This window comes from Arachis stenosperma, chromosome 6 (assembly GCF_014773155.1).
Source record: "Arachis stenosperma cultivar V10309 chromosome 6, arast.V10309.gnm1.PFL2, whole genome shotgun sequence".
Taxonomy (NCBI): domain Eukaryota; kingdom Viridiplantae; phylum Streptophyta; class Magnoliopsida; order Fabales; family Fabaceae; genus Arachis; species Arachis stenosperma.
In genome coordinates, this window is record NC_080382.1 from 67,654,748 (window position 1) to 67,659,882 (window position 5,135).

At 38.8% G+C, this 5,135-nt stretch overlaps 1 non-coding gene across 1 annotated transcript; it reads right to left on the minus strand.

Annotated features, from left to right (window-relative positions):
• Positions 1-4,799: 4,799 nt before the first annotated feature.
• Positions 4,800-4,907, minus strand: LOC130937449 (small nucleolar RNA R71). Its single transcript, XR_009068669.1, has one exon. It is a non-coding gene; the product is annotated as a small nucleolar RNA R71 (small nucleolar RNA).
• Between the last annotated feature and the right edge of the window lie 228 nt (positions 4,908-5,135).

The window sequence follows — 5,135 nt, forward strand, 5'->3', positions numbered from 1 at the left end:
GAATGCCAATGCAAAGATCTGGAAACTTTCCCAAAGGAAATGAAATGCCACAAAATTTCATCTTGGAACTGGAACTATTTGATGTGTGGGGAATCGATTTCATGGGACCATTCCCAACCTCATACTCAAACAAGTACATCTTGGTAGCAGTGGATTACGTTTCCAAGTGGGTAGAGGCTATTGCCACTCCAACGAATGATAACAAGATGGTCATGAACTTCCTCAGGAAGAATATCTTTAGCCGTTTTGGAGTCCCCCGAGCACTTATCAGTGATAGAGGGAGTCATTTTTGTAACAGACCACTAGAAGCTCTCCTCCTACGATATGGGGTAAAACATAAGGTTGCCACACCTTACCATCCCCAAACAAGTGGGCAAACTGAGATATCCAACCGAGAGCTAAAAAGAATTTTGGAAAAGACTATGGGTGCATCAAGAAAGGATTGGGCGAAGAAGCTAGATGATGCTCTTTGGGCATACCAAACAGCATTCAAAACACCAATTGGAATGTCCCCATATCAACTGGTGTATGGGAAAGCTTGTCATTTACCGTTGGAGCTGGAACACAAAGCTCTCTGGGCTCTCAAGATACTAAATTTTGACAGCATTACTGCTGGTGCAAAGAGGATCTTGCAGCTGCAAGAGATGGAGGAATTTAGATCACAAGCCTATGAGAATGCCAAGATTTATAAAGAAAAAGCAAAGAGAAGACATGACCTGCATATTGCACCCAGGAGTTTCGAAAAGGGGCACCAAGTACTCCTCTACAATTCCAAATTGAGACTGTTCCCAGGAAAACTCAAATCAAGGTGGTCCGGACCTTTTCTTGTCACAAAAGTCTCACCATATGGACACATTGAAATCATGGATGAAAGTTCAGAGAGGACTTTCACTGTGAACGGACAAAGGCTGAAGCATTATATGGGCAACATGGGGGAAAACCCCAGGGTAAAGTATCATCTCAAGTAATGGAGGAATCGTCGAGCTAGCGACGCTAAAAGAGCGCTATGTTGGGACGCAACCCAACCTGAGGTAGTTTCCTTTTCATCTTCACTTCAATAAAGATCACAAGTTGTTTCCCTTGTATTGCGAGGAGCTAAGTTTGGTGTTCTACACCAAAACAATCCAAGAGTGAAAGTGTAATTCTAAGTTTGGTGTCTGATGAGCGGATAATTTATACGCTTTTTGGCATTGTTTTTAGTATGTTTTTAGTATGTTTTAGTTAGTTTTTAGTATATTTTTATTAGTTTTTAGTTAAAATTCACTTTTCTAGACTTTACTATGAGTTTGTGTATTTTTCTGTGATTTAAGGTATTTTCTGGCTGAAATTGAGGGACCTGAGCAAAAATCTGATTCAGAGGCTGAAAAGGACTACAGATGCTGTTGGATTTTGACCTCCCTACACTCGAAGTAGATTTTCTGAAGCTACAGAAGCCCAATTGACACGCTCTTAATTGTGTTGGAAAGCAGACATCCTGGGCTTTCCGGCAATATATAATAGTTCATACTTTGTCCGAGATTTGATGGCCCAAATCGGCGTTCCAAATCAGCTCAAAACTGTCCGGCGTTAAACGCCGGAACTGGCACAAGAATGGGAGTTAAACGCCCAAACTGGCACAAAAGCTGGCGTTTAACTCCAAGAAAAGTCTCTACACATGAAAGCTTCAACGCTCAGCCCAAGCACACACCAAGTGGGCCCGGAAGTGGATTTTTATGTAATTTACTCATCTTTGTAAATCCTAGGCTACTAGTTCTCTACAAATAGGACCTTTTACTATTGTATTCTCATCTGGGTAGCTATCTTTGAGTAGTCTTATGCTATCTTAGATCATTGGGAGGCTGACCATTCGGCCATGCCTAGACCTTGTTCTTATGTATTTTCAACGGTGGAGTTTCTACACACCATAGATTAAGGTGTGGAGCTCTATTGTACCTCGAGTATTAATGCAATTACTATTGTTCTTCTATTCAATTCGGCTTATTCTTGTTCTATGATATCACTTGTTCCTCAACTTGATGAATGTGATGATCCGTGACACTCATCATCATTCTCACCTATGAACGTGTGCCTGACAACTACCTCCGTTCTACCTTAGATTGAGTGGATATCTCTTGGATCCCTTAATCGGAATCTTCGTGGTATAAGCTAGAATTGATGGCAGCATTCAAGAGAATCCGGAAGGTCTAAACCTTGTCTGTGGTATTCTTAGTAGGATTCAATGATTGAATGACTGTGACGAGCTTCAAACTCCTGAAGGTTGGGCGTTAGTGACAGACGCAAAAGAATCACTGGATTCTATTCCAACCTGATTGAGAACCGACAGATGATTAGCCGTGCTGTGACAGAGTGCGTTGAACATTTTCACTGAGAGGACGGGACTGTAGCCACTGACAACGGTGATGCCCAACATACAGCTTGCCATGGAAAGGAGTAAGAAGGATTGGATGAAGACAATAGGAAAGCAGAGAGACAGAAGGGACAAAGCATCTCCATACGCTTATCTGAAATTCTCACCAATGAATTGCATAAGTATCTCTATCTTTATTTTATGTTTTATTCATAAATCATCCATAACCATTTGAGTCTGCCTGACTGAGATTTACAAGATGACCATAGCTTGCTTCATACCAACAATCTCCGTGGGATCGACCCCTTACTCGCGTAAGGTTTATTACTTGGACGACCCAGTGCACTTGCTGGTTAGTTGTGAGAAGTTGTGATAAAGAGTTGAGATTGCAATTGAGCGTACCAAGTTGATGGCACCATTGATGATCACAATTTCGTGCACCAAGTTTTTGGCACCGTTGCCGGGGATTGTTTGAGTTTGGACAACTGATGGTTCATCTTATTGCTTAGATTAGGCATTTTTCTTCAGAGTTCTTAAGAATGAATTCTAGTGTTTCAAGGTGATGTTCTTATCATCACCAAAGCTGATTGATTCTTATCAATTTAGCTCTTGAATGTAATGTCCTGCTGAAGCTTGGCTAGCCATGTCTAATTTCTTTAGACTGAAGCTTTAGACTAACATTGCATGATTTCTGGAATTCTTATTAAGAATTTTGATATCTTTATTTTCTTTTCCACTTAATTTTCGAAAAAATCCAAAAAAAATTACAAAATCATAAAATCCAAAAATATTTCTTGTTTGAGTCTAGTGTCTCATTTAAAGTTTGTTGTCAATTGCATGTTTCTGATTCTTCTTGCATTCATTCATGTGTCTTAAATGATCTTCAAGATGTTCTTGATGATTTCCTTGCTCTGATCTTTAAATTCTCTTGTCTTGAGTATTTTTGTGTTTCTCATATGCATTCTCATTTTGTTAGTGTCAGTAGTATACAAACTGCCAAGTTTTGTGTCTTGCATGCATTGTTATTTGATTTTAGTTGCATTTTGATTATTCCTCATCATTAAAAATCCAAAAAATTTTTTTAATATGTGTCTTTTCAAGTCAATAATACAGAAAACTGAAGATTCAGAACATACAGCAGAGGAATTATACAGAAAAGGCTGGGCGTTCAAAACGCCCAGTGAAGAAGGAAAACTGGCGTTTAAACGCCAGCCAGGGTGCCTGGTTGGGCGTTTAACGCCCAAAAGGGTAGTGTTTTGGGCGTTAAACGCCAGAATGGATACCATTCTGGGCGTTTAACGCCAGGATGGCACAAGAGGAAAGATTTTGTTTTTAATGCAATTTTTTTTCAAGTTTCCAAAATTTTTCAAAATCAAATCTGTTTCAAATCATATCTTTTCAATCATATGTTTTCAAAATCAATTTCTTTCCATTTTCAAAAATACTTGCTATCAATTAATGATTTGATTCAACATCTCAGAATATGTTGCCTTTTCTGTTGAGAAAGGTTTAATGTCTGAATCATATCTTTCTTGTTAGCCAAGTCATTAGTTTTCAAAATCAAATCTTTTCAAAATAGTTTTCAATCATATCTTTTTGATTTCTAATCTCAAAATCTTTTTCAAAAATCACTTAATTTCTTTTTCCACTCTTAAGTTTTCAAAAATCAATTAGTATTTTTTCAAAATGTTTTTCGAATCTTTACTTAATTTTCGAAAATTTCTTCCCCTCTTCTCACATCCTTCTATTTATAGACTAACACTCCTCCTCAATGAACAATTCGAACTCCATCTCTTTTGATAAGTTCGAATTCTTCTACCCCCTCCTTCTATTTTCCTTTTCCTCTGACACCTCAAGGAATCTCTATACTGTGACATAGAGGATTCCATATCTCCTTGTTCTCTTCTCTTTCATATGAGCAGGAGCAAAGATAAAAGAATTCTTGTTGAGGCTGACCCTGAACCTGAAAGGACCTTGAAGCAAAAGCTAAGAGAAGCTAAGGCACAACTCTTTGTAGAGGACCTAACAAAAATCTTCAAAGAAGAAGAACCCATGGCAGCCAAAAATAACAACAATGCCAACAATGCAAGGAAGGTGCTGGGTGACTTTACTGCACCTACTCCCGACTTCTATGGGAGAAGCATCTCTATCCCTGCCATTGGAGCAAATAACTTTGAGCTTAAGCCTCAATTAGTTTCTCTAATGCAACAGAATTGCAAGTTCCATGGACTTCTATTGGAAGATCCTCATCAGTTTTTAGCTAAATTCTTGCAAATTTGTGACACTGTCAAGACCAATGGGGTTGACCCTGAGGTTTACAGACTTATGCTATTCCCTTTTGCTGTAAGAGACAGAGCTAGGATATGGTTGGACTCACAACCTAAAGAAAGCCTGAACTCTTGGGAAAAGCTAGTCAATGCCTTCTTTTTTCTTTCCACCTCAAAAATTGAGTAAGCTTAGAGTGGAAGTCCAAACCTTCAGACAGAAGGAAGGTGAATCCCTCTATGAAGCTTGGGAAAGATACAAACAATTGATCAGAAAGTGCCCCTCTGATATGCTTTCTGAATGGAGCATCATAGGTATCTTCTATGATGGTCTGTCTGAACTGTCCAAAATGTCACTGGACAGCTCTGCTGGAGGATCTCTTCATTTGAAGAAGACGCCTGCAGAAGCTCAAGAACTCATTAAAATGGTTGCAAATAACTAATTCATGTACACTTCTGAAAGGAATCCTGTGAACAATGGGACAAATCAGATGAAAGGAGTTCTTGAGATTGATACTCTAAAT